At 38.2% G+C, this 19,309-nt stretch overlaps 1 long non-coding RNA gene across 1 annotated transcript; it reads right to left on the bottom strand.

Moving 5' to 3' along the window:
- Positions 1 to 236: 236 nt before the first annotated feature.
- LOC145128843 (uncharacterized) lies at positions 237 to 1,781 on the bottom strand. The gene is made up of 3 exons (XR_013717129.1): positions 1,573 to 1,781; positions 537 to 653; positions 237 to 368 (listed from the first exon to the last, which is right to left on the bottom strand). It is a non-coding gene; the product is annotated as an uncharacterized LOC145128843 (long non-coding RNA).
- Positions 1,782 to 19,309: the final 17,528 nt, after the last annotated feature.

Here is a 19,309-nt window from a genome sequence, read left to right on the forward strand (position 1 = left end):
TCGTTGTTTACTAACTTTATTATCAGTGTCTTAATCTTAATTATTTATTTATCTTATAAACAACTAGAAAAGAGCCCCCGCTGGAAAGGAAAGTTCATCTAATCATCGGATGTTTTTTTCATCAGAGGTTAGTAAATTGCGATCTTCTTATGGATTGATCCAATCATGAATGCCATATTGTCTTCCATCGAAACTTGTATTACAATAATACAAAAGTAATGTCATTGGTGATCACACTCATACCAGATTACACCATTTAAAAGTACAATAGTACATTGCGCAAATAGACAAACAAAGTTACCATCATCAGTGAAGAAGGAGGTCCATCTAAATCATCATGAGATCCTTTCTGGGAGTCTGATAAAATCCTAGTAACAACTCAATCGATAAATATTAAATGAACATATCAGATAACCTTCATTCCTGTTTTTTATTCTTTTTCTGCTTTTGTGGAAAAACAGTAAAAGGGGATTTTTTTTTCAGCCGATTTGTATTACAGTTAAACAAAAATCAAGAAGCATGAAAATGAAACTTACTATTGCTATGTTATTTCCATTGAGCAAAATCTGATCAAGCTTTGTAATCCTATGTCCTTTAGGTGTTCTCAAATGTGGATATGAAGAAGGGTAATGTCATACCTGTAGGAGTCAAATCTGAAATCAAACTAAAATCTATGAGATTATGACTTGTCAACAATGCTTTAGTTGTGATTTTGCAGCAAACATGTTTGGGGATGTGCATTTTGAAAGTGATTCTTTCAACTTGAAGAAAGCAAATCAGATAATTAGTCTATTGAACCTATAAATAGTTATATGTGTTTACATTTATCTCAATCATTACTTTTCTTATATTTTCATATCCTTTTATAAATCTGATTATCATCACCCTAAAAATGGCATAGAGTACAATCATTATTATTTTTACCAAAACACCAACATAAGTTTCACTTTCCAAGATATTTGTCATCTACCTCAAGGGCAGTTCCAGTCACATCAGTTGCTACAAAAAGCATAGTATTTACTCAAAGAAAGGTATTAAGTACGAAATCGCCCTTTTACTTGTATTCAGAATTACAATCCAAGTAAAAGAAGAAAGACATGGATGAGAGATGATAAAAATACTAAGAATTTACAACTGAAAACAACCAAGAAGCAGAAAGTTCACTTGCCTAACTAAAGCAACTATCAAATATTCTTGATGTTGTTTATAATGAATTGTAATTTCTAAAACACTTACAATAACATAAATGGGAAAATGACAAAAACCTTTCAGCAGAGAAGGCGAGATGGAGAGTCTGGAAATAAGCTTTACATTTTCTAGTTTGACATGAAAATGGTATATATGAAAGGTTAATCTTTAAAATAACTGTTTTTATTAGAAAGTAATTAATTCTTTATTGAAATTAAAAAGAAATTGCCATCTGATTTCGTAAATAAGGTTATCATGCTTTATGAATTGGCTTTTGAAAATGCTCAGCATTAAAACCAAATCAAAATATAAAAATAATATGAAGAGAAAGGTAAAGTTTATGTTAACTTGTGATTAAAAGAAATTGTAAGCTTTGTGATCTACCTGACTGTAGATTGTAATTTTTTGTGACCCTTCGAGACTCTGGTTGTGGTGAAGCACAGTCAATAGTTAAGTGTTGACCAGAAGGTTGACTATTTTCATCAGAGATCGGTTTTTGCCTGCAGTAAGGTCAAGTAATAATAACAGAGTGAGATAAAAATATTGAGTTAAACTCTTCATTGCTTCTTTAACTCAAAAAAATAGAATATATAGCTATGCAGCCTTAGCCATCCGACACCACCTAATAGTAAAAGTTAATTTAACAGAATCAGAATTAAGCTAAGTAACTATGATTAAGAGAAACTGTGGAGAAAAAGAAGATAATACACAATAAAATTCAAACTATATCCAAATCCAAGTGTAGGTTCACTCATCTGAAAGGGAAAAAAGCAAAGTCAATTAGCATTCATTCAGAAATTTATAAATTTTTATGAAAGGAAAAAAACTCATATGGTCCATATACGACATATACGACATACTGCTACGTCCATGAAGGACTACTGCAGGAAATCGGGTGACGAAGTCGCCAAACTCACCGGAGGCCTGGAATTCCAGTGACGGGCAGTCGAGACAAAATCACCCAAGACATCGATGCTCACCTGCTGTGATCAAGTAGATTAATTTTTGAACTTCAAAACAGATAGAACTACCAAATATTGTAACAATTATCTAGATTACATAACAAAATTGGAGATGAAGAAACATGTTTTCAACTTTTTAGCCATGTCTCATTATCAATTTGAATTTTTAAAATAGTAGATTAATCCACAACCTAGAAGAAATTATTGAAAATGAGAAATTTAAATAAAAAAAAAGTCGATTATAACATGCAAAAGGAAGATTTCAATTGTCAAACTATTATTGGTGAAATTTATTAATGATATACACTTCACATAACCCATTTTGTGATTCGGATAATGACAATTTTAAAGATTTATCGCACCCTTATCTTTCTACCTTCATGAACATGTCAAAAATCATAAATTTTATAATGACTCCATGGGTGCTCCCTAAATTTGGTTATCTGTTACCAAATTCACTTATCTTCACCTAATGGAAGGTTTTATGTAGCTCATTGGAAGGTCTCAGATGCTAGACTTGTGCTTGAAGATGGATCCACTTCGAAGGACAAATCATTTGCTGATTCTGAGAGTAAAGTTGGTGAGGTTGTATTTAATACTTCATTAAAAGAATAAGATATGGATGTATGATCATGTAAATAGATAGAAATCATGGATTTTTTTTTTGACATTTACCTGTTGAATAATACTATGTATCTATATACTGTAGGTATGACAAACCGACACGTTGATGAGGAACTAATCAATGCTTCTTGGATGGTTTTGTAATTAGAAGTTTGATTATCAGGTATGTTATATGATATGCATCATTCCTGTAACAAGACTTTAGATTGGAGATGCACGGAATCACTTTCTGACTATTTGTCAAAAAGGAACATCATGGAATATGTATGTTTTCTTTTCTGTTTCATCTATAGAAGTCTAATAGGTGTCTTGATCACAAAAAAAAAAAAATTGAAACCGGATGAAGAGGTATGATCCCTTTTTTGATGAAATGGAACAAATTGTTGTATGTATTGATGAAACATGACTTGGATGTGAGTCTGCAGAAGTAGTATTTTATGAGTTTTCGTTTATACTTTTTTTTGTGGAAATTACTTGATGTCTTATACTTTGTTTTTCATTTTGACTTATTTTTTATGTTCTATCCTGTAAATAAGCACTCATCAACTTTTTTTTCTTTTTCAGATCAATTTAAAAAAACCCTAAAATATAACCAATATTATAAACTGAAACTAACTGTTGGTTGTAGATTTTTGGCCCTAATTATAGTCTAACTAAAAATCATTCAGAACAAAAACAATTTGTCGTTTCTTCTTCAATGGAACCTGATTGCTTCGCCATATCTCTTGTTTTTCAAAATCAGCATATTTCGTTCTGGACCGACAAGCTGTCTTCCTTTGATGTTGGCGTCGATTTATTTGAAGGCGATGAAACGCCATCGGAGGTTTGGGAGGGGTTCAAACCCGGCGAGAGAAACACAGAGAATATTTAGGAGAAGAGAAAGGTGGTTGATGCTTTTGTTGGGTACGGTGGAGAAAGCCGTGCGCGTCGACGACGAAGTTGAAGCAGGTGTGCAGCGGATCGTCTATGGTAGCGATTGATGTTTTTGTAGGTTCAGGCGGTGGAGAAAGTGACAGACGATACATTTACCTGGAGCACCGATTAGGGGTCATTACGGAGGAACAGAGAAAGGCGGTGAGAAGCAGAGAAAAGGCGGTGGGAAGCATCTAGCGGTCATTACGGAGGAACAGATTAAAAACAAACGGTCCAATAATAACAATTTACTGTTCCGTAAGGAACTCAAAATTAATATTATTATAAATTATAAATAGTTTTGAAACTTAATAATAATAATAAATTTAATAATAATAAAATAATAAAAGTAATAATAATAATGTAGTAATTAAACAATAAACACATATGTTTTAAACGAAATCTCCAGAAAAGTCCTAAAAATTTATCATAATTTACGAAAAAGTCTCAAACTAAATTTTGTTTACCAAAAAACATGAATTACCGGTAAAAATCGCGATTTGACCCCTTTTTTCCGGTTTACCAGTTTTATTACTTACCTGTTTCACTAACATCTCATTATTTTACCCTAATTTGCTAATAAGTCCCAAAAAAAATTTACTGATGATTTTGCCATTTTCTTCATGTAACATACATTTTATCGGTTTCATTGATAACTTAGTCATATCTCAACATATCCATCTCATCATCTCATTTAATGACTAGGCGTCCGGGTCAACAATGAAACCGGTAAAATGTATGTTACATAGAGAAAATAGTCAAATCATCAGTAAATTTTATTTTGGGACTTATTCGCAAATTAGGGTAAAATAATGGGACTTTAATGAAACATGTAAGTAATAAAACCGGTAAACCAGAAAAAATGGTCAAATTCGTCATTTTTACCGGTAATTCATGCTTTTTCGTAAACAAAATTTAGTTTGACACTTTTTCGTAAATTAAATTTTAGGATTTTTCTGGAGATTTCCCTATGTTTTAATAATGTTTACTATATATATATATATATATATATATATATATATATATAAGAAATCTCATTATTTCTATAAACTAGGGAAGATTACCCCCGCATTGCGGGGTTTAGAAGGTATTTGATTGCAAAAGTTGTTATTGATTAAGTATTTAAAGCAATGTACTTATATTTCTTCACATAAAATATGAGTTATGCTATACAGCCATCACATTGGTTTCATATCATCCTGAGCCCCTTGCAGAAGTTGCTTTTACTTCATGTAAACAAAAATAAATCAACATTGTTATCCCCATGACGATAAAATTTTCATTTGGAAAAGCTTTAACTACCAATACCATAAAACTACAGCCTTCTCATCATAGATTACTAATTAAATTGGATTGTGAATCGTAAAGCAAATTGGATTAGTAAGTTCTCAACTCTATGATTTCATGTTTGTAAGGGTTTACTTATGGAAGAGTAATTTAGGATGTTGTTGGGAAGGCTGAAAATTAGATAAAAAACCATGAGTTTAGAACTTAGTTATCAAACCTTGGATAGATAAACCTTTATTTGGAAAAGCTTTAGCTACCAAAGCAACTTAGATGGTGAATCCTGAAATACACACACAGCCTAAATTAGTTATCAAACATTGATCTTGAGGTAGTTTCCATAAATTAGAAATCGACTATAACTTACTTGGAGAAGTAACAATATGTTTAAGCTTTATGACATTCTCATGATGCAGTTTCTTTAAGATTTTGATCTCACGAATGGCAGTTATTGGAAACCGTCCCAACAAAACTTTCTATCAAATTGGTAACAAAATCAATACCAAGTTTTATTTGAAAACAATACGCTTTGAACATACAAAGTCAAAGTAAATATATTTTTTTTGTCCCTGTGGTTGCATCAATCTTTCCATTTCCATGACGGCAACATCTACTTGATCTGCTGCCACCTGCCAAGCAGCAGAAATAATATATTCATATGAAGATCAAAACGGCATATGGTATGTTGCTATTTTTGCCAAATAATAAAATTGCAGCATATAATTGGTTCCACGGTGGGTTAACTTCAACCTTGACTCTTGGCAGTGCCTTCTTGATCTAGTCAGCATAAAAAATGCAAAAAGAACAAAAATAACACATCAATGAGTGTTTAATCATATTAAAACAATTATTTAAAAAAAAAAGAAGCTAAACTTCACTCGGTCTGCATCAGATAAAGGTCTTGCAGAAACATGTCTATTCAGAAGTTGTGTTAGCAAGTCAATCACAGGCAGTGGCTCGATGAACGCAGTAGAAAACATATATGCATCACAAACATGTCATAAAACAACATCAGTGCAACAAATTTCAAAGAATACCAAAAGAAAAGTTGCAAATTTTTTAGTAAATTACAAAATTGGTCCCTGTACTTTCTGAATTTTATAAAGTTTGGCCCTTATTAAAGATCCTAGAGACTAAAATCAATGAGGAAACATTGACCAAACTGAACAAACTGACCAATATTAAGGGAAAGCCCCATTTGTGTAGGCCTAATGCAATGATAAAAACCACGCCAGCTTTCCAAACTTTCACCCAATGGTTGTCTACGCCCAAGATTAGGGGAATAAAATGACCTCCCCACAAGAGTATACCTACATTCCTATATAAAATTCAATTAAACAAAATACTTATGTCATTAGATACTCTTAAAGTTACCAAAAGTTAACAACTCTGCTTATGATATTAATATATACCTGGTCAATGGATGAGAGCATCAATATGCATTGTGTATATTATAGTTAGGCGAGCATAAAGTCTGGTACTGATATAAGGAGAATGAACAAAGGATGATGATTACTATCAACTTATTTCTTATAGTTTTTAAATAATTAAATCATATTATTAATGAATTTGATTAAACTGATAGCAATTAAAAAGCTTCTCCAATTGTTTGTAACAAAAAATTGAAATAGACAAAAGATATTTGTAACACCTGTTCCAGGTATTATTTGATTTAGTTAATTTCAGGGTTTTTGGTGCATGGACTCGGCGAGTTGGGAGTCCAACTCGTCGAGTAGGGGCATTTAATCATGGACATGGATCGGGACCAACTCGGCGAGTCGGAATGCCCGACTCGGCGAGTTGGAGCTGTAAAGAGAAAACCCTAATTTTGGGGTTTGCCCCCTATATAAAGATCATTAACTGCCCTTGTGGCCTCCCCTAGCACCTTATCTCCCTACAGAAAGTAGTTTTCGGTCGTAAACCCCCTTGAGTGAGAAGAAGAGCTTGGTTTAGCAAACTTGGAGTGTTGAAGAAGGGATTTAGAAGAAGGAGCAAGAAGGGAGGTAGTGGATCCGACATCTACACTGTATTGGTCACCATTCTAAGGTAAAAAGTCATGACCTTGACCTCTAGTAGTTTAGATCTCATTTATTGGAAGTGAATGACCATTATTGGGAAAAATGGAGTCAAGCTTGAATCTGGACTTATGGTCCCATATTTGGACCTCTTTAGGTCCCCAATGGCATAAAGTTGCTCCCTTTATGCAGTTCAGCCTCTTTCTATGCACAAGAACCTTGTATGAAGACTAGTTTTGGTGTTATGGACATGTGAGGCCTTGCATGCACGTAAAGTTTGCAACTTTACGTGACATCTACACTAGGGAAGGCTAGTTCTGAAGTTTGGGAACCTTGATCCCACTGGAAAAGGCCGAAAACGAGAAGGACTAAGGAACTCGCCGAGTCCTTTAATCGACTCGACGAGTCGGCCAAAGAGTTTACGGCCAGGGGTTTGCAGTTGAGAGTTTGAATCCGCGAACATTAAGGAACTCGACGAGTCACTCAAGTGACTCGGCGAGTTGACGAGTTAAGCAAGGAACCCGACGGGTGGTTGGTTGTGCTCGACGAGTCGAAGTCAACATTGACTATTGACCTTGACTGTGAACTTTGACCTTGACCTTGATTTTGACCATGGTTGACTTTAAGGGTAATTATGGGATTATGTCAAGTTAATCACATTATGCTTATAGGCAGTTGAGTTGGAGCAGCACGTGGGACATATCTGATTCTAGCTTGTCAGTTCAGCAGTGCCAGGTCAGTCTCCTTACCATACCAATGGGTCTAAGGAACCAAGGCCGACCCATTTTATGATATGTGATATGCTAGTTGATTATGTGCTATGTTAGTATGACATTTGCATGGAAGACCTCAGGGGGGGGTTCCCGAGGGAGTAGACTAAGACCATGTGTGGCAATTAGTTATATGTGTTATGTGGTATGCTAGCTATTATGTGATATGTGGTATGTTAGATATTCCGTGATATGCGGTGTGCTAGTTGACTTTGTGTTGCTTGCATGGAAGACCTCGGGGGGTTCCCGAGGCAGTGTGATATAAGACCATGTGGGGGTTCCCATGGAAGTGATATAAGACCATGTGAGGGTTCCTATGGATTTCCTAGTTAAGACCATGCAAGGGTTCCCATGGCAGTGGGCTAAGACCACGTGGGGGTTCCAGTGGCACCCGGTGTAAGACCTTGGAGGGTTTCCATGGATTCCCTATATGTTTATATGCATGGCTTGTGTAGTTGATATGATTTATGTGAGTATGTGAATAAGACCTTGGAGGGTTTCCATGGCATCTTCATAAGTGTATATGCATGCTTATGTGATTGATATGGATTATGTGATATATGTAGCTTTTATAGCTAATATGATATGTGATATGTGGATTGTGTGTGGGGGTATGCTCTGGGGAACTCACTAAGCCTCGTGCTTACGTTTTACAGTTTTGGTTTCAGGTATCATTGATTTGGAAAGGAAGGGCTCAGATTGATCGCAGTGCACACACCTATGATTTCCGCAATGAATGATTTTGGGATGAACTCTGATAAATGTTTTACTTAATGATGATTTTAAATGTTTGAAATAAATGGTATTAACATTTTAGCTATATTAAAAATGAAATTTTTACCCTTGATTCTTGGGTCATTACAAGTTGGTATTAGAGCCTTGGTTTGAGGGATTCAGACATACTTTTGGGTATGTCTGAACTCAAACTGAGGATCTGTAAAGTTTTCAAAAAGAAAAATGTTTTCAAGGAAGGAACTTTCTAAAATAAGAAAAAGGTGTGGTGCATGCAATCCGCCGAGCTCAAGTAAGTTTCCCCAGAATACCCATATTTGTTACATGTTATGATTTGATTATGAATCTGTGGATCGCATGCTAGTTAGGGCTAGGGGAGATGCATGTATATGTTGTATGAGCTGGTAGACTTGCATGCTAGTGCTGAGTAGTTAGCAGTAGGTTTGCCTGATATGTGATGCTTGTAGCCGTGAGAATATTGGATGCCATGATGGAATGAGAATGATAATTGGTATTTGTAATTGCTATGTGTATGCTTTTAAAATTGTATACGGTTAGGATCTTATAGCCTTAGAATAATTGATTTGGCCTTATTTCCTGTTCCTTGTCTGGTTGTGATCCTAGGGTGGAGTCTATTATTCAACAATCTATTAGATCCTGTTATGTGTATAATTTGCATGCATAAGGCAGCCGACAGTGAGGATGGATGGATGTGGATAGCGCGAGTTGCGATATATGGGCTGAATGTTCTATGATAGTCCTTTGGATTGGAGTGCTACTGCACGAATGCTGCTTGCTTTGTGCTTTGTGGGACTCCTGAGTGATGGGAGTCAGTCACTAAGTGGATATGACGATATCCAGCAGGTGGATGACTGGCATCATGTGGAGTTCTTCATCAGCTGATGGCAGGATGAGATTGGGAACCTAGGAAAGCCTACGATATGCTCCAGTGAGTTAGTGGGGCTGTTCGGTGAGGTTAGGAACCTAGGGGGAGCCTAGGAGTTGCTTTGGTGGATAGTGTGTTGTTGTTTAGCGGATGTTTGGTGCACCAGTGGAGTAGGTGACTTAAAGAATTCGGGAGGATTGTTGAGGAAAGTATGGATAGGTGTGGAAGGTAGTATGGGCCCGTACTACTGAAAGCACAGGATCCATACTCGAATCGGTGAAAGTCTTGGGGAATCTAAGAAGCTTATGGGAAGGAGAATTCTTGGTTATGCTCTGATAGTGGGGATAGCTTCTTTGCCAAGATGAGAATGAGCACGCATGGGTAGGAACAGGGTTTGGTCCCGGCTCCGGTGGTGAGCCAATTAGCGGAAGGACTGCCAGAGTTTCGAGTTTGCCTTGGATCTCTTGTATCATGCGGCAAGGATTGATTGTGCGATTTATTACGCTTTGGGAGTGGAGGCTATGTCTTGGGAGTAGTTGTATCCCGGGTAGGGCAGAGGTTGCTCCAGCTATTGCAATTCATCCGTTGACGATTGAGTTGGTGGGTGTGTCAGGTTGCGAGACCCTGAATGATATGATTTCTGGAGTTGAGAGCGAGGGATTGACTCAGAGCACCTTGAGAAGAGGGGACCAGATCAGATATATATTAGAGGGTCCCTGAAGGAGATCTAAGAGTTTGGATTAGCTTTTGAGAAACCCGCAGGGTTGGACCCAGTGCAACGTTTTCGGAAACTGTGCGATGAAGTCTCGTTTCAGGGGTTTGGATTGTCATTGGGATCAGAAGGAAGTGTTACACCATGTGCTTAGGATGGTCGAGGTAACATAGGAGGAGATGTTTAGGATTCCTTCAGATGTTTACGGATATGCTATCTTCTGCTACTTCAGGTGAATATAGGGAGTGTGCATCGCTTTGGAATTGTGATAAGTTAGATCTCGGGTCGGTCCTCCGCTATTGTCTGAGTTGGCAAGGGTGGTCAGATGCCAGTCAGCATGCCGAGGAATCTTTAAGGGATCTTCGGACGAACGAATCTCGCGGGGTGGGTTCCGCGGGTACTGTTATTTCTCCAAGTCGTTGTCAGAATCTGTTAAGTGATCTGGGTTGCTACAGGTGTAGCAGGTTGGGCCACGTCATCGGGAATTTCCCATAGGGGGCAAGTCTGTTCTATTTTCGTTGTGATCAGGTGGGCAACAAGGAGGTCGATTGTCTGGCGATCAGGGAGGAGCAGTGAGTTCACCTGCTCTAGTCATTTCTGGGGTTGGTTCAAGGGCTTGTACGAGGGAATTATGGTTAGTTTTCAGTAGCCTTAGTACTTGTGCTTGGAAGAGCAATCGGGAGTGCCGAGGGAAGAGAGTGTTGTTGTTAGAGTTTTGGGTTGGAGCATCCGACCATTGGGCGTTGAGATCTGAGCACGGCGTCATTTTTAAGCATTTGGAGTCACCGATGTTGTTGGGATTTAAGAAGTGATAACTGGTTTCAGGGAGTGTGTCATTTGGACAGGGATACTTTTGGTGTGCTAGCTTTGGTAAGCATCGGTCGTCAGCAAAGTGAACATTGGAACGTAAGGAGGATTGGGAATCCTTCAATTTTCATGTGTCAAGCGGATTTAGTTGAATCTAAGTGGGGGAGTACCGTCCATGTATCCAGGTCAGAAGCTAGGGTGAAAGTGTTGTAAGAATATGGGGGAGCCGTAGCATTCACTAATGTTCGGTTAGGGTGGAAGTGTTGTAAGACAACGGGAGAGTCGTAGCATTCACTAATGTTCAGCTGTGGTGAAAGTGTTGTAAGACTACGGGGGAGCCGTAGCATTCACTAATGTTCAGCTGCGGTGAAAGTGTTGTAAGACTACGAGGGAGCCGTAGCATTCACTAAGGGTCAATTAGGGTATAGTGTTGTAAGACTGCGAGGGAGCCGTAGCATCCACTAGTAGTAGAAAGTGTTGTAAACTGCGGGTGGTGCCGTAGCATTCACGGATTCTTTCAGGTGATTTGGACTAGGGTAGGTGAGTTCGCAAGGTTGTGGGGGAGCCACAGCTTAGTTAGGATCAGGACCAGAGGTGATTGATCGATTAGTTATCCGGGGGCGAGCCCGGATGGTTATGGGAATTTAGGATGGAACCGGTAGAGACTGCTGAGCCAAGGGTTGGATCTTGAGATACAGGATCATGTGGATGAGTAGTGCATGTCATAATAGGGCTACGACTGGGTAGCCCTGATATTGGATCTCGTAGGAAACCTGGTGGTTAGACCGGGTGCGAGACTGGTGGTCTCAGGGAATCGGCTAAGGGTATTTATTAATCGTTCGAGTAAAGGATGACGGGAAGGCGTAGTGCATTATGCAAATTCCGATTCGGGGATCTCTGGATAGAAGCAGAGTATCAATTCGGTTTTGGATAGGAACCCGAATCGGAATTCGCGCATGTTTGGTGCAGGATTTTGTTTCAGTAAGATGGGATGTGGTACATCTATATGCCAAGGGCATCTAGGGCGGAATTCCAGGGGGATGAACGGGTTGGTTTGATGGTAGTTTTGATGGGTTTTGAGCATTCTAACACTCCTATGGTGTACATGCAACCCTAAATACCTTGGATCTATGTTTTCTCTATTATACATGCAAACTTGAACTTTCCAAGGAATTACCCTAACTAGCATACAACCATTGATACTTGGGTAATATAAACAAGTTAGAAGACATACCTTTTCATGTAGCTTGATTCCATGGAGCTTAAGAGCCTAGTGCCTCAAGTGTGACACCTCAAATGGTTCACACAACATCACCAACATCTTGGAATAACTTGAGAGAAAAGGTTCCTATGCTCAAATCGGCTAGCCCTCATGTGTACACACACTAGTGCAAATTTCTTGAGCCATGGGGTCCTTATATATGGTGGCTATTAGGGTTACACCATGTAACTCATGTCTTTACATATTCTTCATGCTCCATGGGTTTAAACCTCCATGGAGTATCCATGGGTTTAGCCCAACATGAAGAACTATGGATCATATGCCCACATATATAAGCCCATATATTTAATTAGTCTCCTTTTGATCATAAGCCCATATATTTAATTAGTCTCCTTTTGATCACAAAATTAATTCCAAATTAATTCTTGATCAATACTAATTAAATAATATGATTTCATATTAATATATTAGAACTTATAATATATTAACAAATCATAAATATCCTTTTCTCACAAAAGTCTATCCAAATTGTTCTGATGCCATGCAACCCAAATAGACCATGCCAAATCGGGTCAAGTACATACCAATTATAGTTATGGGCTTAGACACTAATCCAACAAGTTTAAGCCATTATGATGTGTCTCGGGTGGCTCTATCCGTAATAGAGCCAAAGGAGACTAGGTATGATGTAAGACTACAGTTATTCTGGTAGCATTCACCTTTTTGCGTCGGATTCAGTGGCGACAGGTTGTCAGCCTATCACGATCGGATGGATCAAATGGATTAAAGGAGCCATGAGTGGCGGTATAGATAGGGAAATTATTGTCAGACGAGGTATCCTTCGGAGGTCATGTGGGAATATTGTGCGTGTGTCCTGGCCCAGCAATCGGTTAGGTGTCCGATGTTTCGAGCAGTTGACAGATAAGGTGAGATCAGGGAGGTCTCGGCTGCCTTTATAGAGCAGCAAGTGGTAGCAAAAAGAGTCAAGGTGGGTTCAGTGACTTGGGATTTGTGTGTGGAATCGCTTATTTTTGGGTTATACACTAAGTTGTTTGTAGTTGCATTAAATAATCTCATAGTGGTTGATCTGACCTTGTTGCGCAACTCTCGTCTGAGTCTAACCGTTGCAGGGATGAGTCTTTTACTCGAAGGATTATCTGATCTGCACGTTGAGTTGGGTGTTCAGCACCGGCACATATTAAGTGGGGAGCAGTCAGTAAGTAGCAACGTGGTGACCAGTACTGGGAGTGGCTGGAAATTTAGTTTCAGTGAAGGATCTATCCTTCACAGGGATAGGAAGGGTTGATGCGTATGAACAACTGCCTTGGGAAGGTCGTGGACTGCACAGGGTAAAGGGTGGACCCCTTGGATGTCAAGTGTAAATACTCGGGGAATGCCAGAAGGATTGTCGGTTGGGTAAGAGTGGTGTGTCCACGATTGACAGTGATTAGAGCACCCTCAAGATTTTTAACTCTAAGGGTTAGCTTTCAGGAAGACCGGACGGAAGGCCAATAGAAGCGGTCTTTCGAGGATTGGATCGAGTAGACAGAGTTATGCATCGTATATAACTGTTGTGAGATGTATGCTCGGTAGGTGATAGATAGCGGAAGTCCAGGGCGTGACGCGTGGGGAGTATCTGAGAGGGGTAACCGCAGAACACTTCGAGGACGAAGTCTAGTTCAAGTGGGGGAGATTTGTAACACATGATCCAGGTATTATTTGATTTAGTTAATTTCAAGGTTTTTGGTGCATGGAATCGGCGAGTTGGGATTCCAACTCGTCGAGTAGGGGCATTTAATCATGGACATGGATCGGGACCAACTCGGCGAGTCGGAAGGCCCGACTCGGCGAGTTGGAGCTGTAAAGAGAAAACCCTAATTTCGGGGGTTGCCCCTATATAAAGATCATTAACTGCCCTTGTGGCCTCCCCTAGCACCTTATCTCCCTACAAAAAGTAGTTTCCGGCCATAAACCCCCTTGAGTGAGAAGAAGAGCTTGGTTTAGCAAACTTGGAGTGTTTAAGAAGGGATTTAGAAGAAAGAGCAAGAAGGGAAGCAATAGATCCGACATCTACACTGTATTGGTCACCATTCTAAGGTAAAAAGTCATGACCTTGACCTCTAGTAGTTTAGATCTCATTTCTTGGAAGTGAATGACCATTATTGGGAAAAATGGAGTCAAGCTTGAATCTGGACTTATGGTCCCAGATCTGGACCTCTTTAGGTCCCCAATGGCATAAAGTTGCTCCCTTTATGCAGTTCAGCCTCTTTCCATGCACAAGAACCTTGTATGAAGACTAGTTTTGGTGTTATGGCCATGTGAGGCCTTGCATGCACGTAAAGTTTGCAACTTTACGTGACATCTACACTAGGGAAGGCTAGATCTGAAGTTTGGGACCCTGGATCCCACTGGAAAAGGCCGAAAACGAGAAGGACTAAGGAACTCGCCCAGTCCTTTAATCGACTCGATGAGTCGGCCAAAGAGTTTACAGCTAGGGGTTTAAGGTTGAGAGTTTGAATCCGTGAACATTAAGGAACTCAACGAGTCACTCAAGTGACTCGGTGAGTTGACGAGTTAAGCAAGGAACTCGACGGGTGGCTGGTTGTGCTCGACGAATCGAAGTCAACATGGACTGTTGACCTTGACTGTGAACTTTGACCTTGACCTTGATTTTGACCAGGGTTGACCATGGTTGACTTTAAGGGTAATTATGGGATTATGTCAAGTTAATCACATGATGCTTATAGGCAGTTGAGTTGGAGCAGCACGTGGGACATATGTGATTCTAGCTTGTCAGTTCAGCAGTGCCAGGTGAGTCTGCTCACCATACCAATGGGTCTAAGGCACCAAGGCATGCCCATTTTATGATATGTGATATGCTAGCTGGTTATGTGTTATGTTAGTATGACATTTGCATGGAAGACCTCAGGGGGGGTCCCGAGGCAGTAGACTAAGACCATGTGGGGGTTCCCATGGCAATTAGTTATATGTGTTATGTGGTATGCTAGCTATTATGTGATATAGTGTATGCTAGATATTCTTTGATATGCGGTGTGCTAGTTGACTCTGTGTTGCTTGCATGGAAGACCTCGGGGGGTTCCCGAGGCAGTGAGATATAAGACCATGTGGGGGTTCCCATGGCGTTCCAGGCTAATACCATGTGGGGGTTCCCATGGCAGTGATATAAGACCATATGGGGGTTCCCATGGCAGTGGGATAAGACCACGTGGGGGTTCCAGTGGCACCCTGTGTAAGACCTTGGAGGGTTTCCATGGCTTCCCTATATGTTTATATGCATGGCTTGTGTAGTTTATATGATTTATGTGAGTATGTGAATAAGACCTTGGAGGGTTTCCATGGCATCTTCATATGTGTATATGCATGCTTATGTGATTGATATGGCTTATGTGATATATGTAGCTTTTTTAGCTAATATGATATGTGAATGTGAATTGTGTGAGGGGTATGCTCTGGGGAACTCACTAAGCTTCGTGCTTACGGTTTACAATTTTGGTTTCAGGTATCATTGATTTGGAAAGGAAGGGCTCGGATTGATCGCAGTGCCCACACCTATGATTTTCGCAATGAATGATTTTGGGATGAACTCTGATAAATGTTTTACTTAATGATGATTTGAAATGTTTGAAATAAATGGTATTAACGTTTTAGCTATATTAAAAATAAAATTTTTACAATTGATTTTTGGGTCGTTACAATATCTAACCAAACCTCACTAGATCTTTTTACACATTTAGTCATTCACACCAACAATATCAAACATATGGTATAAACTGTTGGGTTTTGTATACTACAACATCCTATGGTGCACATACAACCCTAAATGCCTTGGATCTATGTTTTCTCTAATTATACATGTTATAGTGTTTCCAAAGCATTAAGCCTATAACTACCATGCAAATAACATATGTATAATAAAACACGTTTTAGACATACCTCTTGATGTTGTTAATGTTGCTATAAAGACTTTGTCCTTTAAGAACTTAGTGCCCGAAGTGTTGCACCTCAAATGGAATCACAACGCACCTAGGACTTGAGAGAGAATTTCCATGCACCAAAAACACCTCCATGAACTCTAAGAACTAGAAGTGACATTTTTAGGTTATGGAGCTTATATTTATATGTAGGATTCCAAGAGTCATGGGTATAACCCAAATCCATACCCATGGGTTTTATGATCCATGGTTCATGTGGCCCAACTCTTTATATATCCATACATAAACTCCAATATGGATCATAAGCCCAACACATATAAATATAACCAATTACCATAATTAGTCCCCATAGATTTAATTAGCCTCTTTTGATCACTAAATTAATTCCAAACTAATTCTTGATCAATACTAATTAAATCATATGATTTCATATTAATATATTAGAACTTATAATATATTAATAAATCATATATAACCTCTTCTCAAAAGTCCATCCTAACAAATTGTCCTGATGATATGCAACCCAAATGCACCATGCTACTCGCGGGTCGAGTACATACCAATAATAGTTATGGGCTTAGACATCTAATTCAACAGTCTCCCACTTGGATAAGTCTAAAACTATTATTGCAAATATGACTCCAAAATCCTGACTAGCAATCGTAGTTCTTAAAAGCCGTTGCCAAACTCTGACCTAGTCAATGACGTGTCCATTAGATAAAGGATCATATATTCCTCCATTCTAGATATCATATGGACTGAGACATGGATTATAATCATTCTCTCTATCCATCTGTTGTTTCCCGATTTCTGATTTATGCCGACCGACTAATTGAACAAATCAAATCAGTCCAGGCCCGGCCCGACCGAGCACTTAGGGTTGTCATCACTAAATCATCGAGGGGCCCACATATATCGCTTTTATCCACATGGGTAAAAGGAACGGATGAACTTCGACCCAAATGCTCGCTTGTACTCACTCATCAAATTACACACAACGATATGTTTTATAACATCCAAGTTACTGGTGCGTTTACATATGTCAATGTGCAACCAACTCGCAACTATAACTCACACGTCTCCGATTGAAGAATATAAGATATTATCGTCTCATGACCACTCGTGATAAAATCCATGAAGTGATTCAAATGAGCGTGGGTTTAATCCAATACTCGAATCTTATTCCAGGAGCACTCATGAATACTACAGCTATGTCTAAGACATCTAGACATACTACAGACCCATTCATGACAGTCTTGCCTCAATACCTACTTCCAAAGTATGATCGACTGTGGACAGTTTGAATAACCTAGTTATTCAGGAAGTCAAAACATGCAAAGTGAAACACAAGAATAATACTAATCCTATATGACCCCAAAACTTTTGAGTCATATTGATTACTCATTATTCATTGTATAATGTTTCAAATAATCAACTTAATACTTGAACTAAAACAATAGTTGTCCCATGCTACAAGCATGCAAACTATGTTTACCTATGGTCCTTTCTTTGTGGAATAAATCACTTGAAAGCATTTCAATGATGCTCAATTCACAATTCCAAATCCTTATGACAAATGTAAGAATACAAGATTCTTTGCCAATCTGTTAGATTCTAAACTTATATGCAATGATCCTCTTCTAATGACTATGCACAAAAAGTCACAAAGACTTGGCTACAGACATTACAAAGTATTCCAATGGAGAGCAATTCCATGGAAGCGAAGTCTCAAATTCAAAGTACATTCCTTTGAACATCCTTCTTGCATTAAGTTTTCTAATCTTACACAGATTTAAAGAATAACTTCCACTTATGGAAACATTTCCATATTCCCATTTTGACTATCACTTCTGAACAAGAGTTGCCTCTTTTCAGAATATGTCAATATGGTCCTTCCAAAATTTACACCATACTTCCAACTGTCCATGAGCAACCAATCTTTGGTAAGCCTCAGATTGTCCTCGACAATTGCTTAATCATTTTAGTCATATACAGTTCTAGTCCTTTTTCCCTCTTAATGCCCTAGGCATTTGGAAAATTCAGAACACATAGAAATATTATAGCATATGGAATCGATCCTATACCCGAAGCATATGGGATACGATTCATAATGTCTCACATAAAGACATGATCCTAGACCAGTCTTTTGCTATAATTTTTTTCTATTAGCCATGTTCTCAAAATTCGGACTATGAAGAGGGATGTCGTAATCATAATCGAATATTAAGAACTCAATTAATATTTCCATATATAGAATTTCCTTATGTTGAACCATTCCAACATAACATTCATATATATATATATATATATATATATATATATATATATATATATATATATACTTGACTAAATTTGATTAAAAATTCATTTTAAGCTTAGCATTGGAATGAAGTATAATTTCCTCTCCCTTTAATTATAGCAAAACAACTTTTCAAACCCTGCAACTTTGCAAATTGAAACTTTCATTTTCTATAATTAACATTGCTAACTTGCAACACTTAACATAATAATCATGCTCCCACTAACATGATAATTATATTCTTATCAGCATAACACTTATGCTCCCACTAGCTTTGACATGTATTCAGAAATCAGTTGGACCTCTAGAAATCAAAACTTTATTGACATTCTTACCAAAGTTCAGATTTCTGATACAAAATTATTTGATAAGACTTTATCAAAATCATACACCTTTCCTTAGATAGCTCACATGTGTGTCTAAACAATTATGAAGAGGGATGTCGTAATCATAATGTTTAGACCTTTGCCAGTGCTCACAATTCGAATTATGAAAAGGGATGTCGTAATCATAATTGAATTTGAGAATGCAAATATCACAATTTATATATCCTTAAAATCTACTTAGTGAAAGCGTTTCCTCACCATCATTTTCATGAATCGAAGAGAAACCTTATGACACTTAGATTTTGTGGTGTATGTGTTCCTATCCATGTGAATTTGTCATAACCATAATCATAAGACAAGGTTAGTGACAAATCCAAACTCTTATGGACTGAACTTGTTCAATCTTAATTTCTTGCCACCTAGCAGCACAAGGGACTACCATGTCTTCCAAGTTGTTATGCAAACAATTGAGACCTCATAGAACTCACTGCATAGTCAACTTTTAACTGGAATGAGCACAGAAATAAGAATATGTCAACGCGATAGGTTACAAACCTCAAGTCGTGTGCTAGTGATAAACAATACCATTGATTAGTTCTTGAAACTTTTCAATATCT

Source organism: Lactuca virosa, chromosome 8, assembly GCF_052849685.1.
Source record: "Lactuca virosa cultivar CGN04683 chromosome 8, Lactuca_virosa_CGN04683_v6, whole genome shotgun sequence".
Taxonomy (NCBI): Eukaryota; Viridiplantae; Streptophyta; class Magnoliopsida; order Asterales; family Asteraceae; genus Lactuca; species Lactuca virosa.